The sequence below is a fragment of the Lemur catta genome, chromosome 6 (assembly GCF_020740605.2).
Source record: "Lemur catta isolate mLemCat1 chromosome 6, mLemCat1.pri, whole genome shotgun sequence".
Taxonomy (NCBI): Eukaryota; Metazoa; Chordata; class Mammalia; order Primates; family Lemuridae; genus Lemur; species Lemur catta.
This window is the reverse complement of record NC_059133.1, coordinates 21,793,795-21,817,393: the sequence shown is the minus strand read 5'-3', so window position 1 is coordinate 21,817,393 and position 23,599 is coordinate 21,793,795.

The following is a 23,599-nucleotide window of genomic DNA, read 5'->3' as shown; positions in this document are numbered from 1 at the left end:
AGTGCCAGGGACATGGGTGGATCTTCAAAACTCTTTCACATTAATTCCTACAGCTATCCTTGCCTTAGTTTACTTGAGCATCTTACCTATAGAGCTAAAAGTTAGACCATTGGTTTTTAGAGGTGATTCTGAAGACCTGTGCTAGGGTTATGTGTTCATCTATCGTCAGTGATACTAGAAAATAAGCATAACATGGAACTTTTTAAAAAGAGAAATTAATTCAATTTGAAGGACGGCATTTTGTTCCTAAAAGTATTATTCTTTCTATTAAATACTGTTTTGAGTATTTGTTAAACTATTATTTTATTAAATCATGGTCACAGTAGAAGGTAATTTTATCTTGTTTCATTAAGTTTTGTGGCTTGTATTTGACAAATGAAAATGCTGGTAACTCCACATGGGATTTCTATATTTTTGGACAGGGAAGGGATTTTATTGACTCATGACATCCAAAAGTCTCAGATTCCTATTGTTGACCAACTGCTGCATCTCATTAGGTAGCCCCAGAGCTGAGCAACCTCAATGAGAAATCACGAGGGACTTCCCTGAACATTCGTTTTATTAAGAGGAAGGTGGCCCTGATCTTGAACTGATTTCTACTGTGTTTGACATGCTTTAAAAAAGCTCTGTTTTGCTAAGATGAGATGAGTTTGTTAGTTGTGTTACTGGTTGCTAAGGGACTTGCCACTCTGAAGTGAAGTGAAGTATGCATGTGATACCTCCTTAACACCTGTCGCTTAGGGACCTCACCACCATTATACCAAGTGTTCAAAAACACAAGACCTACTTCTTAGTCAAAGCAGCTGATCTAGTTAAAAACCTCTGATTCATTTGAAAAGCTTTGCAGTGATTTTTCAAATAGAGAAATTAGTTGGGCGTTCTTCAGAGTTCTTGACCTGTGGATTTGAGTTTGATTTGTTTATCCACAACAGCCAACACACCATGTCAGCAATAAGCATACTTCAGCCAGACACCACGGTTGGTGACATCTGAGCTGCACATCATCTGACACATTCCAAGCACATGTGATGCCCTCCATCCAAGCCTCTCCTATTAGAATAACTGGAGGTTGGGAGGCCATGGCAAAGACTCATTTAAGGACCATTCAGACAGAAAACAATTCTTTCCTGCAACTTAGAAGGACAAGTTTTCTTTGCCTATGCAGGAAGCAAACAGATACTCAAGAGAAACATATTGACCATCCATTGGTATCCCTATGGAGACGTGAGTTCATGTTAGTGGTACTATTGGATTCTGTCTCTCTACGCCACTCAGCCTCTAGGCTTTGGTCAGTGTTGAATAATGAAAGGGATAAAAAATGTTGAAAATCCAGCAAAGGAAAAAGATGTGAGGGTAAGCTAGTAGACCAATGTCCTCACCCTCCATGCCTTAGAACAGAGACGATAGTAAGCACCCTTTGCTCATTTCTCATTAATCTATTGGTTCAGTCATTGATTAGCTGACCCATTCATTTACTGATCCATTAAAAAATCAAAATTTTAATAGTTACTGTTATATTTAAGTTAGTCTTGCCTTAGGCTTATGGAAGACAGAGGTAATCAAAATGGACTCAAAAGGGAAGAAGCATTTAGGAAACTTACTTAGCCTGGTGTTTAGAAGACTGTTGGTATCCTGAGGGCCCTTGGGTATCTTTTTGGCCTCAGAAAAGCTGAGTATGTTCTAGGTTTCTATTTCACAAGAGATGATGCAGTCCAACTGGCTGATGAAGGCTTGCTCCAGGCTTAATATTTTAAAGAGAGAAATAAACACAAAATTGATATTTCCTCCCCAGGGCTAGTCAGTTTCCCAGGGAAGGGAAGCAGATAAGGAAAGCATAAGTCTATCCAGGGAGAGTGGGTATGTTCCCTGGAACCTAAATCCAGAGGAAAGTTCACTGGGAAAGGGGGAAAAAAAGACCAATCATTAACCACTCTGATTTGCCATTAACAAAGTTTATGCTTATTGATCCCTTAATAATAATTACAGATTATTAGATATTAATAACTAATTCATACACAGGTTTATTGCCTACTCTTATGATCACCACTGGGCTGGAACTGCAGAAAGACAAAACATAGCTGTTACCTTACCTCAAGTTGCTCATTATCTAGTCAGGGAAGAAGACTGGTAAAGAAAACAAGGAAGAGTCTTGCTTTCAATTGAGCTTTATAAAACACATGAGGTGGTATAAAATCTTTTCTTCCTTCTGGCATCTCACTAGAGGGCTGGTTCTATTGTAATGAAAACTGCAATAGCCACATACAGTGCATACTTCCTGTGTGCCAGATGCTATTCTCAGTGCTTTACACACATTACCTCGCTTACAGCCTTGTGAGATAGGCAATACTATTATTCTGGATTTGCAGATGGGGAAACTGAGGCATGGAGAAGTTAAGTGATTTGCATGAGGTTCTATGGCTAGTAAGTAGTGGAGCTAATAATATTCATATTCAGGTAGAAGACACTAAATCTTCCGTGTATGACCCATGTGCTATAGTGCCCTGTGTCTCAGAGATTACGATGTTGGAACATGGCTCAGCAGGAACCAGAGTGGACAAGACTCTGTGGATATCTCTAGATACTAGACTGGGCAGAGCAGCATTTCAGGACAGACTCCATTAGCCATAAATGGTTGCAGGCACCAGATAATCTGTGAGAGGAGCCAGGCTAGGAGAGATGAGCTTTGGAAATCAGATGCACTTACAAGGGTAAAGAATGGGTCTGAGTGGATGCTGAGGTGCTTTTGGAGTGAGCAAATGTAGCCACATTGGCAGATCACAGAAGAGGGAACTGGTAGTATTCTTAGCAGGTGGATGATAAAAAAACCAACATATGGATGACCTGCAAGTGACTGTCTCTTTGTCAAGTTTTTATTTGGTACAAATGAAAGAAACTAAATATAAACCATCTTAAGTAAATAAGGAAACGTGCTGATTATGAAATTGAAGTGTCCATGAGTATGTAGCTTCAGGTATGGGTCGATCTAGCTGCTCAAATCAAGAATCTGTCTCTTTATCTCTGGGATCTGCCTTTGTTGTTGACTTCATTCTCAGTCAGTTTTTCTTCATGTAGTAATCTCTGAGAGCTTAGCAACTGCAATGAGAAGAAAGCTTCTTTTTCACAATAGTTTATTATTTAATTAATTCAACCAATATTTGTTTCATACCTACTATGTGCTAGCATTGGGAATACAGTGCTGAAAAGAAAAGGTAAGTTTCTTTTCTCATGGAGGTTACATTGAATAGGGAAAAGGCAATAAACAACAAGTGCAGATAGTGATACATGTGTGAAGAAAAAATATATCAGGGCAAGAGAAAGATGAAGGTATGATTTCAGATATGGTAACCATGAATATCTGAGTAGATATTTCAGTAATGTGAAGGGGTGAGTCTTGTAGACCTATGGAAGAAGATGCTCCAGAAAGAAGGAAGAACAAACACAAATCCAGGATCTGTGCTGGAAAATATATAAGCATCAAATGCCATGCTGCATAAACAAAGACGAGTAACACTTGGACCCTGCACTCCAGAAGTGAAGAGTCAAATAGGGGGAAAGGTTTAAAAATGGAAACAATATGAGTTGATCAACATTGTGATGCACCTGACAATGAATTTTAGGGTACAGTAGGGGCATAAGGACAGAAATGACCAGGGAAGGCCTCAGTCGGGAATCAAACCTTTACTCTCTAGGGTTAAAAATATGTGACTGTGATCATTACGCACAGTAAACAAAATTATGGCTGTGATTCCCATACCTGAGTCTTCAGTGGTTGTTTTCTTTTACTTTTTTCACAATAAAACTTGTCGAGAATAACAGATCATATTATACCTAGATTTGCATATTTGTTCAATGATTTGTAGCAGCTTCTCACTGATGTGGTGATGAATCTGAAATCCATCAAGAAAGAAGGGACAAATAAGATTTGCTTCACAAAGGTTAACCTTAAACTCTAACGCTGTCATGTTGCTATGAATAAAAGGACATTTGCTAAGAATCCCCGACTAACACCAACAATCAAGCCTGCTCGCTCTTCTGGCTTTCTCTCTTTCTCCCTCATGCACTAAAAAATGATTTATCTTTTAACTTAGCTTTAATTCACAATTTCACAATTAATTAAACATCAGCCTAATCATTATACCCACAAAGCATTTAAACTGATGTTAGGAAAGTGATGGGGAAATGAATAATGCTTTGAAGGTCCATTTCAAATCAGTTATTTGATTAATGAATATTCTACAAGGGCATTTGGGAGATGACCTCTGTTGATGACTTAAAGAAAGACATGTCTGTTTAGGTAATGAGACGACAAAGCGAGTTTGAGTTATCTCTGGGTGTACGTTGTGTAGAATTACAAGGAGTAATCCATACAAAATGTATTACTGTTCCCATGGCTTGTTGGAGATAACATAGAATTGTAAGATCAATAAATAAAGTTTGGCATTTCAAAGATGCTGCTTGATGATAAACTGCGCAATGTGCACCCCAGACCTCCGGCCATGAGCACAAGCCGCCCACTGGAGGTTTATGAAAGAAAGCCGGGCTTGTTTCTGATAAGGCTTGCGGTGGGGTGGGCTGTTTGCCTCATAAACTCTCCATAATCCCCCCTAACACCTGACCTTTCGATTTCTTAGATGTAGAAGAGGAAAATTGCTTGTCACCGGCTTCCTGTATATTCAAACAAATACGAAACAGCTTACCTTGTTTTGTGGGTTAGAAGGAGTCTTTTCCCAGCAGTTTCATGATCAAAAGCACATATTGCAAGAGGGAATCAAATATAGGTCAAAGATGCTGAGTGCAGCACACGGTAAGAACAGGACAATGAGGAAGATGTGGCTCTATCACAACCAGCCTGCCTTCAGCAAGAAACACTGCAAACTCACTGTCATAATCTCAGACAACTGAGTTACTTTCCATTCTTAATTACATGAAATCTTAGAACAAACAAAGCTGAATCAAATGTGGAGGTCATCAGAGTTCCCAAAGGATTGGAGTTATTTGAACATGAAGCAGATGCTAGAAAAGGTTTAATGTTTATGGTAAGCAACATAGCACTTATTTTCCTCCTGAGTTGTTTGTTTTCTGTAAACCATGAAAGTGACTCTCCAAAAGCAGGGTTTATGTTCATTCCATAGATAATAATCCAGAGCCTCCTGGTGCTAAATCACTTCCTGGTAGCAAGTCGAGAACTTGAACTTGAATGGTCCCTTGGGAACCATTGGCTGTCCAGCACGGAGAGTGCAAGGCAGAGCCTCTTGCTGCAATGCACAGGGGAGGGTGGGAGGTGAGCAGCCTTTGGCGCCCACCTTCCACCCAATGTATAAAGGACAAGTTAGCATCTTCTAAAACCATCTGTTAAGCAACTCTAACTGAGTCTAACTCTAAGGAAAGAAAGACGGAATACTCCTTTTGAAACAGGAGACTTTATGACATGGTTTGGGCTTCAAGAATCTAGTTTGGGATAATGGAAATTTTTGAAATTATAAGAGCTTGAATCTAGTGGTGCCATTTAAACTGATTAACTGGGCAGCTTCAGTCAAGCCACTTATTTAATTTCCCTTCTCTGAAACTGGAGAAGCTTTTTTCAGCTCAAAATTTCCTTTCAGCTCAGAATCTCTTCTCCTAAAGATTCTGTCTTTACATAAGGAAAAAAAATCAAGAATTGCACATTAAAATTTTTTGTAGTCATGGTCATATGACCATTAGAAAAACAGCCTTTTGGGTGGTTGTTTCTTAGAACTTGAATCCTCAATTTTTGCTTTTCAGATGTGCTTTAACATAAATCACCCAACAGGAAGTTAGTTACTACACCCTCCTGGCCTTTGTCTGAACTTACTTTGAAAAAGTATTTGAGACCAAAGTTTCTTGTATCATTTGTAGTACTGTATGATTTCAGTGTTTTTTTTTTTGTTTTTTTTTTTGGCATATTATCATTTTGGGCTTGAAATATTCTAGCTCATATATTTCTAAGGTTATTTTCTAGGGAAAATCCTTGCTTTAATTTGGCCTTAAAAAGAATCATCTTATGCTGAATATTTCCCAGATAACCTTCCTCTAGGAGATGATTTAAAAGTCAAATGACAATACTGGCCCTCGTTTTCCCTTTCTCAAGTCCAGAAAGACTTTCTTGAAATATTTGGCATCCTACTTTTTGGCAAAGCAGCATCTGGGAATTGGCTGAGGATGTCAAACCCTCCTCGGTTTCTTATCTCTTGCTCTTTCTTTTCACAAATGGAGACATCCTTGCCGTTGGAATCAATTCAGACTTGGGACTGGGGGATTTGAATAAGTCTAGTACCTCTGTCTGGGTCTCATTGTATCTTCCTCTATGTGCCTTTAGTTTGGACTTTGAGTCCTGCTCTAATGACTGATCTGATACCACTGTGCTCTCACATTCGCATCCTCCCGAAAGCAATGCCATCCTGCTCTTTGAACTGGTGCCTAATGACTGGCAGTCTGACATTACCTGAAACTCTTTCCTGATGCCAGCCACTTGCCTGGCTTTCCCAATAAATATTTCATCTTGTTGTGGTTCAGAGGCAAGTTAAATCTCTTCAAGAGTGCCCTCTCAGGGATGGCTGGCCACCAAGACTCCAGAGAACCGGACACTTCCTTATTTGTAGCTGGCTTTATACTTCTACCGTTGACTGTTCCTTGAATTCATTTCTTGACTCTAGTCCAAATCAGAACTGATGCCTGGCTTTAACATCCTAGGTAATTCCCTCCTCACTAGCGTGCATTATAATTTTAACACAATACAACACTATCTCTAGTCAGTTAACGTAAGCATTTCCCTTATTAGAAGTCACTCAACGTGCAAATTCCTTTAGTTGCTGTTTGTTCTGACACCATCCTTCGGGGTCTGTACAAAGACCTAGATTTAGTAACACCAGACATATGTGGACTCTGACAATGCTGGGTTGGATTCTTCTAAAGGCATTTCCACACTGCCAAATTAGCCATCATCATATCCTGGTGCTTTCACTTCTTGCCTGAGGGACTGCTCCTCCCATCAGCAAGCTAACTCACTAGCAATGTCTGGATTTTTGTTTTAGGGCCTCCTTTTTCTGGCCCCAGTACAGCCAGCTACATTCTACTTATCTGCATGCAAATAAAGCCAAGAAACCTGATGGGATAACGGATAGACACAGGGCAGCTTTGATAACAGAAAATGCCCTATTGCTGGGAAATGTGAATGCTACCAGTATCGTTCCCTTATTCCACTTATCCCCATTCTTTCCCATCTTTTCTCTTTCATAGCTGGTGCTACCTTCTCATTAGTATCCCAGTGGGAGACAGAATTCACAGAGAAAGGAAGCTGAAGCTGTCCTTGTAGAAACCTGTTCCCCTGCTTGCATTTTCATGGCTGAAACCCATGGTTATATTTGCTACCTACCTTTTATCACCCAGCTTTCATAAAAGAAGAGGCATTTGAGAAGCAAATGTGATAGGAATCTAAAAAGACCAGAAAGTATACTTACAGACTAGATTTCCAGCAGAGAGGAAGTGCTTGGGAGAGTAGTTGCAATCTTTATTCAGAAATGGACCCAATTCAGAGGGCTTTTAGTGCAGTAAATCACACACTTGATAATCATCAGTCATGATTTTGACTGTGAACTGCCATTGTGAAGTTCCATTTTAAGACACTAAACTTATTTCCCCCACTCTGTAAAAGTTCAAAATCAGGGCTATTGTGAGTGTACCATACCTTTAGAATCAGAGAGTCCTCCTCCCACCCCATTCCCTAACACAAAAGGCATTTTTGCACATACAGACAGAATACATATCAAGAATTCTTATGATCTTGACATATGGCAAATGTTAAATTTGGCCTGTGGAGTAACACCTCCCTAGGAAAAGAGACATGAGGGAGGTTTGCTGTATAGTCTTCAGTGCAACCCTGCAAGTCAAGTCCTGGGGCCATGGGTGATTGTGGGCATAAAACTGAACTTGTTTCATTTCAGATGCATTTTTCTTGAGCTCTTAGAAGTCAGGTACTTCTTGGGGCTTGGATATAAAGAAGGTGAGACAGTCTCTAGCATCCCTAGGAATCCTGATTGTGAGTATTGTGATTCTAGATGGTGCTACTGATCTATTCCTAGCAATTCTTTTCTTCCTTGGACAGGCTCTTAGGGTTTGAAGGTACAAATGGAAGTGGAAATGGAGGGGGAACATGAATACAGTGTTCCACCTTATCTTTGTGGGTTATCTTCAAGCCAAAATTCATGTTCTTTTTTGAACCTGTGATCCTCCAAGAGCAGAAAGAATATAGATAACCTCTTACATTATGGTGCCACCTGAAGAACTGGTTTGGGTGCATGTCCTTGCAAAGAACAAAAGCCTTCCCAATTAACTAACAATGCAGAAGGAGCTCCTGGGACCCATGTGCAGGAAGTTCACCTATGCTTGAAACTGGCTGGTTCTGGGAACGTAAAGAGTCAAGACATTCTCTCTGAAACTGTCTTTCTCATCTTGCCCATTACCCAATATGGCTTTAGTCTGTTTGCCTTCCTATGGAGTTAATCCAGTTTATGCTGCTCAATTTTGGGAGTGTTTTCAGGATCAAATCGTCTTCCAACCAGCTCTGGCCAGGAAGGATTCTTGTATGTCTCATCCCCAGCATGACAATGAGCAAATGGTGGGCACTCAGTGTATTTTTTTCAAATGAATAAATGAATGGGTAAAATAATCTTTAAATAAATTAGAGAAATATCACTGCAAAATCTCTTTACTCAAAATATCAAGGAAGCAATGATCTCAGGGAAAACAAAAATCGACTTATATGAGGAACAGGTACAAAAGTTCACTAATGTAAAGATCTCTGGCTTATATCCTGCATGATGTTACAGGAGGAGGCAGAACAGAGAAACAGTCATAGAGATCCAAAGATGTTGGATGGAAGGTTATTTCTCAAACAGAGCAATATGGGTTTGCAAAAGACTCCAAAACCTGTCTAATAAACTGGCTTCTTGTTTTAGCCTTTGCAAAAGCATCATGTCTTAAAAGATAACCAGCGGAGGACCACAAAAGAGAACATAAAGCTTTATTGGTGTAGAAAACATTTTTGCACAGCTAGACTCACAAACACACTCCGTGGAGATTCCCCCTTCCCCCATAAAGACTCCCTCTTTCACCAAATATAATCGGACTCCTCTGAGTCCTCATATTGACTAGGCTTCAACCTTGGCCGCCTTTAGCAAGAATCCTGCTAAGTTTAGCTAGAATCCCCCACCTTTGATATCTGATCGAATTCCTCACCCCTTTCCCTTGGTATCTAAGTTCTTGACCTGCCTTTAGCAAGCATCCTGTTAGGCCAGTTTAGCAATAATCCTCCTATTCTTGATATCTCCTCTTAGTAATTTTCCATCTACTGACCACTCTGGCTACAAATCCCCAGATGTCTTTGCTGTATTTGGAGTGGTGTTCAATCCCTCTCCCATATTACAATACTCTTGAGCCCTATTTACAATAGTCTTAAATGAAATCTTCCTTATCACTTTTTAAAAGTGTGAGAATGACTTCTCTTTAACATCCCCTCTTCACTCACTGGACATTCTGCCTCCCAGGCTGCCTTTTCTGACCTCTCGGAAAAAGTGGGGAACGGCTGCCTCTTTCTTTAGCATTACTCGGGATATAAGGCAGAGGTTCTTACCTTAGTGAGCTGTTGTGGCAATTTCTCATTAAAGTCAACTTTGTTTTCTTTGAGACCATTGCTTCCCTGATACTTTGCATAACAAAATTATCCAATAATATTTCCCTAATTTATTTAAACACTGCTCGACTCATTCATTCAACAAAAATATATCTGCTCATCATCGTACTAAGGACTAATGATACAAGAATCCTTAAAACTCAAAGTCATGTCTTTTGTTTAGTTTCATTTTTAATTAATTTTTAAATTGTTTTAAATAATTAAAACAATATATTGGTAAAGATGGAATGCCCTCATGCACACCTCTTACTTCTAATCTTCCCCCTTACTTCTAATCTTCCTCCCCAGGACATTCTTACAGACTTTTCTCCAAACCCAAACATAGGAGAGCCGGTTTTGGAGGGCCAACCAGATTTTCTCTCCCGAACATTGAAACTGATACCTCACAGTTATCCCATCTCCATTTCCTTTTTTGAAAATTTGAACCTAATCCTGATGTCAAGAGCGTCAACTTTCATATACAGTGTCCAGAATGTTGTAGGTGCTCTAGAAACATTTGTCAAATGAGTCATCCTCTGCACAGACACCTTGGCTAATCCAAGAGCACCTGCTGCTCCCATGAGACCTTCTATATACTTTGCCATCAAAGACTGTTCCCTCATCTGACCTACTCTTGCATGATAAATACACCCTTGCATGTATATTTCCCTACTGTGTTGTTACTCTTGTCATATATGTGTAGCATGTCTCCAGACTAGAATAAAAGCTTCTTGAGAGTTCAAGGGTGCAGCTCACATTGACAATGTGCTAGACTTTGAACCAGGTGCTGGGGATGTGATAATAACTACTAGTCCATAGGAGCACTTTCTGTGAGCCCCATACTTCATTAAATACTTAAAGTGAATTAACTCATTTAATTCTTGCTAAAACCCTTTGAGGCAGGTACTATTATTAGCAATGCTTTGCTGATGAAAAAACTGAGGCACAGAGAGGTTAAGTAACTTGCCTAAGGCTACCCAGCTAGTAAGTTGGTGGAGCTGAGTTTCAAACCCATACTGTTCAACTCCAGACTCCATGCTACTGGTAAGGTCTCTGTCTTATAATTTGACTCATAGGAGCTAATAAATAATTCCTGGTTAATTAATTTGAATATATGAGAAGATAAAATTTTTCCACCATTCACTTGATCTTAAAAGAACTGTATTGAAGAACATAGGTTGGCAAGTTTGACATCTTTTTAGCTGGTTTGCTTGAAGAGACGCCTGCTGTTCTGGAAATAACTTCAGCATGACACTGTGTTTTGCCAGCCTCCCAGCTAACTTTAAATCGTGTGGGTCACAACTATAAATGCTCTGTCCTTTTTCTTGTCGGGATTCTGAATTTGCAGAGCTTACATAAGTAGATGTTGTTAAGACAAGGATGAGAGATGATTTGATTCAGGAAGGGAGTGCAATAGAGAATTAGCCCTGAGGGGGAGGACTTCAGATATCAGTTTTTCATTTTCCAGAGAATTTGCTGTGCCTCTAAGCAAGTCATTTTACTTCTATCTGCCTGTGTACCTTTCTCTAAAATGTGTGAGATAATTCCTGTGCCTCCCAGAAGCAGATAAAGAGGATAGATTATTTAAATACCAGGGGGAAAAAAACAGAAAAAGATAGGATGAGAAATCCTACGATAATGTGCTCTTGTTATACTAAACAGCAGCAAATTCACAAAAAGTTTAAAGGACTCAATGCCTTGAGGCAGCAGGCAGCACATTTACAAGATGAAGCCCTGTTAAGGCAGCATTCTGAGAGGGGCTGCTTACCTACTTACACCCACCCACTCTGCGTTCCCAAAGTTCAACTGAAATAGCCTTTGAGGGTTTATTCTAGAGGTAGCAATACAAAATACCAGCGGGAAGGGCTTTAACTCAGGACTTCAGGAATACAAAAGAAGTTGCTCAGATTGACATGAAGACATACTATAAACAGACTAGAATCTTATTAAACATAACATACAAAATGATAAATTCTATGCACATTAGTTTCTGAGTTGAACTACCATTTTGTCCTCACTTAGAAACTGATGACATCCCTTCACTAATGAGGTCAACAAAGTCTCTGTTCTCATCCAGCATGGATTCTTTATTTAGAGTCTCCTGGTTTCATATGTGTTTCTTATAACCCATGCTGAGGTTGGTAGTCTCTTTGCATTAATCCTTATTATTAATACTTTTTGCAGATTGTTCTCAGTCTCTGCGAATGTGTTGGTATGAAGTTCCCTCTATCTAGCCTTTATAAATCAATGGGGACTTTGCTATCTCCCCAAGATGCCTGTACCCATGATTACCCAAGATTTGCTAATCCCAGACTGGTATGTCCAACCTCCTCTGTTTTATGTGCTCTCTCTCGTGCTGTGTGGAAAGTAGACATATTAATTCACCTAGCTGAGGTCCAAGCGATAGCTAAGCCTCATTGTTCAGCACTATGAAAATTCTACTACTCAACATAGCTCTAAACTTGCAAACAAAAGCAAAAACACTTTTAGGCCTTTATCATTGTCTTCATTGCCTTAATATCAAGATGCCTAATGGATTGTGACTTTTGTTTGGATAACGAAATACAAAACCTGTGGTATGTGTGAGAAAGTGATGAAGGAGGGAGGATCGGGGAGATAACTTTAGAAAATGAAAGAGAAAAATTGTGTACTGAATACCATATCTGGTTTTGCATTAGGATTTTCTTTATTCTTCGTTTTGAGGAAATACAGATTTGTGATGTGCCTTTGATACAGGGAATTATTTGTGTTTACTTCTATCCCAGTCTAGTGGTTCAATCTTTTGACAATTATCAGGAGTTGTTTGGAATACAACAAAAAGAGAACAATTCCACACTTGACATTCTGTGGAATAAAAGGGATGGATTAGGTAAGGAAAAGACCCAAGTATACTTACAACATAGCTTTTAGACTGGGCCATGCTATAGTTGAAATTTATCTGAAAGTATACACAGGTATGCAAGTCTACTTTGTAAATGATGAAGGGTTATCTAAATGCAAGGCAGTTGTTTGGATGTAAGAAGTTGGGTCTTTGCACACCCTTTGGCATTTGGATACATTAGCGGTGGCCAGTGAAGCTTAGCCACATAAGCGTGGCGCAGCATACGTCTTCTTCCAGTCAGTGTGCGACACAGGCCCATTTTCCATTTGCTTTGGATCATCTGTTATAATTTACGTTTTAGTAGAGCTCAGGCTTGTTTGTCGGGCGGTACTTCCATGACATGACACCTGAGAATGTACACTTAATGAACTGTTATTTGTGTACATGGCAGCGATGCTTTTATGTAGATGTCTGGAGAATGAGTTTTGAGCTGTTTGTGATGTGAGAACGAGACAGTCCTAGAATCTAGTCAACGCGTCAGTGCCCCTGTTGTTTCTTTCTTCCCACAGGTGGGAGGCCAACCTATCTTGGGAAAAGGTGAGTTCTTAATCCCATCTTCTTTCTCAATATTCCGCAGAGTAATAATGGGTCTTTTAAAGTTTGTCAGTAGGATTGAAACTGGACTTTTCAATCCATATGAGTATGCCATTAGCTATAGTAAGATTTTTTTCTTTTTAAGCAACTGTTGTGTAATGAATGGAACACAGATCTACATTCATGACTGGTGGTGTGGATAGTGTTGGAGTCGAAAAACAGAACTGTCTCCAAGGTTAAAATTTGACTCCTCTATTTCCCAGCTGTGTGAACATGGACAGGTCACTTAAACTCTCATAACTGTAGTTTTCTTACCTACCAAGTAGTGATAATAATATCTACTTTATACAACTGTTTTGAGGATTTTATGAGATAAAATCAGCACATAGAGGGTGTTCAGGAAATGCAAATTTCCTTCCCCTTCCTTTCCTCTGTTGACAATGCACTTGTGTTGTGTGTGTGTGTGTGTGTGTGAGATTGTGTGCTACTCAAGTGAATAAACATTATTTTAGTATAGTATTTGGTGTTTTTCCTTAGATCCATTTTTTTTCTTACCAACAGTACACAATTTTGATCCATTCTGGCTGCAAAATTAAATATCACATGTTTAAAAATAAGAAAACAAATAAGGAACAGCCACATAGCCTATTTATTTTACTTTCTTATAATAAAACTTTTGTTTTAAATCAGTGAGCAAAATTATAGACATATAAATGTCTTACACACAATAAAAATAGGTTAGACTTGCTACCAATAATTTCAACCTGAAAACCAAACATTTCACTTAGTCCTCCTTGTATGGCTTGTTCATTTAGTGAGGCTGCCGGGAAGTTATTTTTAAACTCAGCCACTTAAATCATCATGTCTCGCATACTGTCTAGAAGATGCAATGTTTCATTATCAAACAGAACGTTATAAACGTTATGTACTGTGGCATATGAGTCATTTAATGAACAGCAGATATGCTGTCACTTCCAAATAATAAGGCTTGTTACTATTATTGATTATATGTCTTTACAGAACCTCTTATTTGAGAATCTCAAGTAACATTATAATTGAATTATATAAAATTCTAATATTGCAAGTATTCTAAAGGATTTTTGTAACCATAGTCCATGTCTTTATTTGCTTAACAAAAATTTATTGAGCATCTATTATGTGCTAGATACAGTGCTCAGCCCTGGGAACTCAAACATAAGGTCAAGACAAAGCCTTCTGCAAGCCAATTAGTATTCAGACAAATTTAATTAAAAACCTTTTTAAAGTCTGGTGTAGTTTAACCTGTAGTGTAATATCTGTTCACTAAATAACCTACCTATCTTTTGGAATTAAAAATAGAAGCAGTTGGGATGCAGATCTCAAAATTAAAAAGCAAAAATGATTTCTGAAAACCTTGTCATTTGGGAAAAACCAAGAGTCCATTCAAAATCTTGCTATACTCCGCTTAAATGTATTTTTGGCTTAAGGTCAAAAATGGGAGAAAGTTAGAGGAATCTCAAATTGAATTTTTTTGGTTGTTATTGTAAAAGCTGTCAAGAAAACTATGCTTAAAAAAACAAAGACCATCATGAGGTTTATATCTGGACCAGTGATTCACACTATACATGTTGTCATTTCTCCATCTATTTCAACAGAGATGGAAGGGAACAGAGTCAAATAGTCAAAAGAACTATTACTAAGAAACAATCTATGTCTTCTGATAAATGTATAAATAATTAGGTTTCTACTTCTAGAGAGAGAGAATTTCTTTAAAAGTTTTTAATTCCATAAAAGCTCTGAAACCCCAAAGCACTAGAAATACACACACACACACACACACACACACACACATATATGGGGGTTACGCACATGACTGTGGTGTGTATGGGTTCTGTGTGTGTTTGTGTGTGTGTATACTTCTCAAGGACTTTTAGACTTTTATCATTAATTAATAGCACTGTCAAAAGGTTGCTCTATGTGAATCTATAGGCCTAAGTTAAATTAACATGTTGAGACAATGATCAATAAAACAATACCTATTTTAAATAGATTTTGTATTGTTTTATATTTTTTATATTTTAAAATCTTTCTCTAAAATGTGTATAACTCTTCAAAATGTTAATTTATTTTAGGTTAATATATTTTATTCATAGAGATTGTATGAGAAGTCTAATTTGCAATGGAAAGATGATAAATGAATAGAAAACTCACTATGTGATATGCCTTCATCATTAACCACACCTTTGGGATACCAGCAATATGGATCATGAAAACAAAGCTGAGACACTACTGTTTAGGTAACGGACACAACCAAAATTCCATCCCAGTACGGGGGCGGGGCCGGGGGAGTGGACATTCTCTTTGCCATCCCGATGAACAGAAACGTTGTTTTCACTCAGCAAACATTTATCGAAGGTGTAGTGTGTGCAGGCACTGCTCTAGGTGAGGGAGATATCACGATGACTAAGACACTGCCCTTTTTAGTGTTCACTATTTGTCAAGGAAAACACAAATATGTAACATGACCAAGACCAGCGGAACACTAACAGCTCTGTGAGACTTTGTACCAACTCTTACCTAGCCATACAGGGGGCGTTGGAACATTCTCTTCCTGAAATGTCTGTTCCCTCCTTTCCTGAACTAGCTAATAATTTATCATGCTGGCAGTCTCAGTCCAAATAACACTTTTCTTAAGACACTGTCTCTGGCCTTGTAGTCAAGGTTAGGCCCACCCGTTTTATTAATGTTTCCACAGCATCCTATATACTCTTTATGTTTTAAAGTCATAGTACCTTAGAATTAGTTCTTTCCTGCTAGGACAGGGGCACCACAAAGACGGAGCCTGTGCGTTTCTGTTGATCGCTGTATCCCACATCTAGAGCAGAGATCCCCACAGCCACAGGCCCTAAGAGGAGCACGTTAGAGGAAATATGAGCAGCTGTAAATGTACTGAGTCATTTGAACTTATACATTTTTACTGGGCTGAAGACTTCACCTTTGATCTGCTCTCTGCTCTTGATCTATTACCCTCTTGTTATCCCGAGACTGGTCCTAGACCGCTTGCCTGTAGAGCCCACCCTAATTTATTCTCTTCGCTTCTAACGGGCACTTGGAATCTGAACTATTCTTCACAATTTGGACGCAAGTCTCTCTTTTGGATGCTTGGCCTCCCAGTTGCTTCCCCATGTTTGTTATCACGCTATCCCCAGACTCCTGGGTTGAATTTCAGCTGGAGGCTTCGGGTCCGAATCGATGGTTTTGTCAAGTTACGATGCTGACAAGGAACTTGGCAAGAATAGTTCTACAAAGAGACACCTCACATCAAAGGCTTTGTGTTTGAAATTTTGTTTCTTTTAATATTTAGATTTAAATATTAATGAAATTTGTATCTGTACAAATTAGATGAGAAAACAAGGGGAGAAAAAATGCTTCCTAGAGCTCATGAGAAAAATCAAGTGAGAGAGTGTGCTTCCTTCCACAACAGGACACAGTTTGCATTTCTGCGTTCATAAATATTTAAATTTGAAGTCCAGCAGCAGTTATTTTTGAACAAAGATGACCATATTTTTACAATGGGACAAAAAGAATACGTTGGCAATGCAACAGAAAATTTCTTAGTCTACTGGAAAAGTACTAAAAACATGATAATTTCACCGAAATGGAACAGCCAGGACAATGCCTTTAGGAAGCGCACAAATAAGCTCTATAGTGCTATGTTTGTACACAGGGATATATATTAAACATAATTTATAATATAAATTCCTTTTACCTACTAATGCTTATTTTTGAAGGAATCTATAAGGTGCACATTTCAAACTATATATTATAACCCCTGCCCTCAAAGACTTAAATGGGTTCTTCCCTGAGAAAGGGATTTTTCTCCTCAGACCTCCCTTACAGCTCAAAGGGAAAAATTAACTAATGGGGAAAGTTAGACTACTGCTTCAGGTATTTCCTATACTAGTCCTTGAGAGTTACTTGACAGTAAAGAGACAATTTAAGACCTAAAATAAGTTAATTAGCTGAATCATACAGTTATTTGAAATGTAACTCCCTTTCTTTGAATTCATGAAACAGTAAATATTTAAAAGGAAAGCTTAAAGGGTTGCGACATAATTGTCTAATGAGAACACAACCAATTGTTTACATCTCAGCTCAATAGAAAAACAAATAGGAGCATGCATGCTGACCCTGGGACAAGACAGTGAAAAAGAAAAAGTGACCTTCTCAGGACTGATTGAAATACTATTAATGGAAACAATGATCAAAGAAGACTAGAAGTCATTTTGCTGTTGTTTTTGATATCACCATATACCTTTTCAGATCACAACTGTCATACAATTATATAAAATTCAAACATTATGGAACCAATAAAAAGTGAATATAACTCCAGAAGATAACTATTCTCAGAAATTGAGTGCATATTTTTGATACTTTTCTCTACATATCTAATTTGTAACTATTCTTAAATGAAATAATATTATACAATTGTTCTGAAACTTGATTTTTATATGTATCAATTACATTAAATATATTTTTTATCAGCAATATTTCTTTTTTCTTTTTTCTTTAAATTGTTGTATAGAAGTAGTTTATTACAAGAATGTGCTCATATTTTTAAAAATATTTTCTTAGTGATATGCTTTTCTATTATTTCCATTTGGGGGTTAGTACAAACCATACGGCAATGAATAGTTTTGTATGCATTTGTATGTAAAATGTGGTAGTATTTCTGTAGAAAAAATATTCTAAAAATCTTGATTTAAAAAATAGTATGCTAATATTACTTTCTGAAAGTATGTGCCTGTTTCTACATATTTTCACAAGTACTGGTGCTACCAATTTTTAAATATTCTACTAATTAGATAAGAATTAAACATATCTTGTTTTTGGCTTCATTTGGATTTCTTTGCTTACTAGAGATTCTGAGCACTTTAAAAATGTTTTTTGACCAAAAACACTTGTTCTTTTTCTGGTTTTTTCCTCTTTTTCCCTTTTCTAGCCATTTTCTTCTTATTATTGATATTTAGGAACTCTATATATGTGGAAAAAACACTTCTTCCATTAAATATTTTGCTAATATTTTCTAACAGCATCACTTATATATTAATTCATTAAATTAGCCACTTAAAGTTTCCTTGCTTAAAGTCAATGGAACATCAAAGCTTGTGCTCAGACTTTTTTTTTTGGCTACTCACAGACATATTCATGTATTCTAAGTCTGAGGGTGAAATGAATACATTTTCAGACATGAACTCTCACCAGTAAATTTCACCTCTAATTGACCTATTTTTAAGCTGCTACCAGAAAATAGTCTACAAATAGAAGTAAACAAATAAAGAATAATATCTGAGATCTGAGCCAAAATGAGGTAAACGCAGAAGAGGTATGACAAGCACTGCTAAGAGATGGGTGCGTGTGGAAAAAACAACTCAAACCACAACAAGCACCACAGAAGACTTCTGTGACCAAATCTGTGGGCGTTGCTCCCCACACAACAAGCAAGCGAGCAATTCTGCAGCAGACACCAGCTGGGTGTCCTCTAATTCTGTAGTCCCCAACCCTCGTTATCGGTCTGCAGCCTGTTAGGGACTGGACCACAGAGCTCCACCACCCTCCACTGATCAGTGGAAAAATTGCCTTCTATGAAACTTAGGAACTGGGGGGCTGCACAGCAGGAGGTGAGCAGCAGGTGAGCAAAGCTTCATCTGTATTTACAGCCACTCTCCATTGCTTGCATCACCACCTGAGCTCTGCCTACTCCCCCCACTCATTCGTGGAAAAATTGTCTTCCATGGGACCAGTCTCTGGTGCCAAAAAGTTTGGGGACCACTGCTCTAATTCATTCAATTCTGACATTATCTATCTGGAGATAGCCTGGGAAACTACACGTTGAGGACTCTGTCCCACAAGAATCCCCCTCAATCCCCCTAGTCACAAGCATGGACCAACCTCCAGAACTTCTGATCCACCAGCTTCAAGTTGGGGTTCCCACAATCCCCTCTTTGGATTCGTTTAATTTGCTAGAGCAGCTCACAGAACTCAGGGAAACATTTACTTACATTTACTGGTTGATTACAAAAAAATATTTTAAAGAATACAAATAAACAGCCAGATGAAGGGATACATAGGGCGACGTCTGGAGTAGTTCCAAGCACAGGAGCTTCTGTTCCTGTGGAGTTGGGCTGTGCCACCCTTGTGGCACCTGGATGCATTCTTGTTCACCTTCCTGTGAGCCTCCACATGTTCAGCTACCAGAAGCTCCCTGAACCAGTCCTTGTGGGTTTTTATGGAGGCTTCGTTAAGTAGGTATAGTTGATTTAACGATTGTCTCTCGGTGACCAACTTGACCTTCAGCACCTCTCCCCGCCCCAGAGGTTGGGGGTAGGAGATGAAAGTCCCAACTCTCTTTATGCTTTGGTCTTTCCAGTGACCAGCCTCATCCTAAAGCTACCCAGGGGCTGCCCGCCACCAGTTATCTCATTAGCATACAAAGACCTCACTTTAGAGTTTCTAAGGATTTTAGGAACTGCATGCCAGGAAACAGGGTCAAGACCAAATATACATTTCACAATGTCACAATGTGTAAGGTAATTACTGGAATTAGAGGAGGGTAGCAATCTTAAAGATCAACTGATCCATAGTAGAGCATAAGGAGGACTAGGAAGAGAATTTCCAAGGTAAAAAAAAAAAAATGGAGCTAATAAATTACCTGAGGTATTTTACCATATTGAAGAAAGTTTTACATTTTTTTATCACAGAGTTTGAGGCAAGAATTTGTGATAATTACAATAAAAAATTAAGCAAACAAAAAGAGATAATTTTTAACAGAGCCATACAAGAAAGCTGTTACTGCCCAACTGGGTTCCTTACCCACAGCCCAGGAGGAAGCCAATACGCTGAGACAGCAGGGGGTGCAGCAGAGAAAGATGTTAATATCACACAGCACCAAGCGAGAAGATGGGAGAACTCTGTCAAATCCATCTGCTTGAGAATTTGGGAGCTAAGGTTTTTAAAGGTAGTTTGGCAAACAAAGGGCTAGGGAACTGTGTCTGCTGATTGGCTGGGTATGAACTCATGGGTTGGGAAGCAGAAATTGTCTTCTTGGCTGGGACAGTTCGTGGTTAGAGGGTAATAGGACAGGTTTGAGTTAGTGCCCACCTATGGCCACTGGTCCAGTTGGCCTCAGTTGGTCCTCCATGAATGCAGAGGCTGGAAGATAACTCAGTCTTAGGTTTTACAATAGTGATGTTATCTATAGAAGTGATTGGGGAAGTCATAAATCTTATACCAGTCAAGGATATGTAAGCAGTAAGCAGTTACAGGAAGGCAGGCTAGAAAAGAATGGCTGGTTAACTTTTAGTTATGTCTAGATTTCTGTAGAAATCAGACTTTTACCACAGTCCTTGCCTTATGGCCTTATATTAACATAGGAGGTTTCAAAGGCAATTATACAGTAAAGCCAAAATTGGATTTTTGGAAATGTTAATGAAATTGATAACCCCCAGCAAGACTACTTAAGGAGAAAAAAAACATACACTATCAACAATGAAATAGGAGGCATCTGTCTACATGTACACAATATTTAAAGGAAAAGAAGGAAATATTATGAACATCTTTAAAATAATAATTGAAAATTTAGATGGAATGTACAAGTTCCTTAGAAAATGCAAGTTACCAAAATTGATTAAAAAAAAGAGAAATTGTAAATAGTCCAATATCTATTGAATAAGTTGAATCCATCATTAAAGCTTTCCCACAGAAAAACTAAATGAACCATAGAACTGGTCCTGATGGCTTCACTAATTAATTCTTTCAAACATTTAAGGAAAATAACACCAACCTTATTTAAAAAAAAAAAAACTCTTCCACCCAGAGAATAGAAAAAAAGAAAAAAACTTCTCAAATCATTTCATGAAGCCAGTGTAACCTTGCTACAGGAAAGGAACAGATAATACCAGCCCAACATGTCTATGAATATCAATGGAAAAATGGTAAACAAATATTTGCAAATTGAATCTAGTGATATATAAAAAGGATAATGCATCATGACTAAGTGTGGCTTATTTCAGATACACAAGAGTTGTTTAAAATTCAAAAGTAATTAGTATAATTGGCCACATTAACAGGAAAAAGAGAAAATATATGTGTTTATTTCCAGTAGATACAAAGCAGTCTATATCATTCAACATTAATCAATTTTTACCAAATTAGGAATAGGAAACTACCTAAGTCTGATAGATAGTATCTATAATACATAATCAGTAATTATGCTACTTAAATAATTATTGAAAAATTTCCCCTGATAACTGAAAAAAGAAAAGAATATCATTTCTTTTCAACATTATATTGAATGTCCTAGCTGGTGCAATAAGGCAAGAAAGAGAAACAACATGCATAAGAATTGGAGAGGAAAATGAAATTATATTTATTTGCAAGTTACATAATTATATATATGGAGAAAACCTTTAAGAATCTATACATAAGCCATTAGAATTAAAAATGCAAATTTAGCAAGGTTGCTGGATACAAGGTCAAATTAATAAGAAAAATATACAAGATCCCTATTCTGAAAATGACAAAACAAAGTTGAGAGAAATTTCAAAAGACTTAAGAAATGGAGGGACATATTAGTGTCATCATAAATTGGAAGACTCAATACTGTAAATGTATCAGTTCTCAAACTGATCTATAAAATCAATTTAATCCCAAACAAAATGCAAGGTTTTTATGTATGTTTGAAAATTAATAAGCCAATGCTAAAATTTCTATGAAAATGCAAAGAGTTGAGAATAGCCAAAGCAATCTTGAAGAAGAAAAATAGAGCAGAAGGACTTACATTAGCTGAAATCATGCCTTCCCATAAAGTTATAGTAACTAATATAGTATAGTATTGATGAAAGGATACGAACAGAAAAAAGAATCCAATAATAAATCAGCAAATATACGGTCACTTGATTTATGACAAGGTTAACACTATAATGCAGTACAAAAAGGATGATCTTTTCAGTAATTGAGGCTGGATCAATTAGATATCCATATGCAAAAAGTTAATCCTTATCCCTATTTCATGCCATTCACACAAAAGCAATTATAGATGGATTATGGGTCTAAATGTAATAGGTAAGATGAAGTTTTTAAAAGAAAGCATAAGAGACCATCTTCATGACCTTGAAAGAGGCAAAAAAAGAAGACTCTTACAGACATTGGTCTAGGCAAAGAATTTATGAAGAAGACCCCTAAGGCAATCACAGCAACAACAAAAATAAACGAATGGGACCTGATCAAATTAAAAAGCCTCTGCACAGCCAAAGAAACAGTCACGAAAATAAACAGACAGCCTACAGAATGGGAAAAAATTTTCACATACTACACATCAGATAAAGGATTGATAACAAGAATCTATTTAGAACTCAGGAAAATCAGCAAGAAAAAAATCAAACAACCCTATCAAAAAGTGGGCAAAGGACATGAATAGAAATTTTTCAAAAGAAGATATAAGAATGGCTAACAAACATATGAAAAAATGCTCAACATCCCTAATCATCAGGGAAATGCAAATCAAAACCACAATGAGATATCACTTAACTCCAGTGAGAATGGCCTTTATCAAAAAGTCCCAAAACAACACATGTTGGCGTGGATGCGGAGAGACAGGAACACTCATACACTGCTGGTGGGACTGCAAACTAGTGCAATCCCTGTGGAAAGCATTATGAAGATACCTTAAACAGATTCAGGTAGACCTACCATTCGATCCAGCAATCCCATTATTGGGCATCTACCCAAAAGAACAAAAGTCATTCTATAACAAAGACACCTGTACCTGAATGTTTATAGCAGCACAATTCACAATTGCAAAGATGTGGAAACAACCCAAATGCCCATCAATCCACGAATGGATTAGTAAACTGTGGTATATGTATACCATGGAGTATTACTCAGCTATAAGAAATAACGGTGATACGACATCTCTTTGGTTCTCCTGGAGAGAGTTGGAACCCATTATATTAAGTGATGTATCCCAAGAATGGAAAAACAAGCATCACATGTACTCACCAGAAAATTGGTTTCCCTGATCATCACCTAAATGCACATCGGGGAAGGGTACCAATTGGATATCAGACTGAGGCGTGGGGTGGGGGGAGGGGATGGGTGTATGCCTACATGATGAGTGCCAGGCGCACTGTCTGGAGAATGAACACGCTTGAGGCTCTGACTCAGGGGGATGGGCGGGACATGGAAAAATGTATATAACCTGAACTTATGTACCCCCATGATGAGCTGAAATAAAAAGAAAACAAAACAAAACAAAACAAAACAAAAAAAACATGAAGAACTAACTAGATAGTGGTGTAAGCAAATGTGATAATGTTTATTTACTTTTGGGTCTACTCATATTTTTTTGTACATTAAAGAAAATGGACTTCCAAAAAAAAAAAAAAGACACAAAAAGCATCTAATTGTCTTAAAATTTAAAATTTCTATTCACCAAAGAACATCATTTAAGCCAGTAA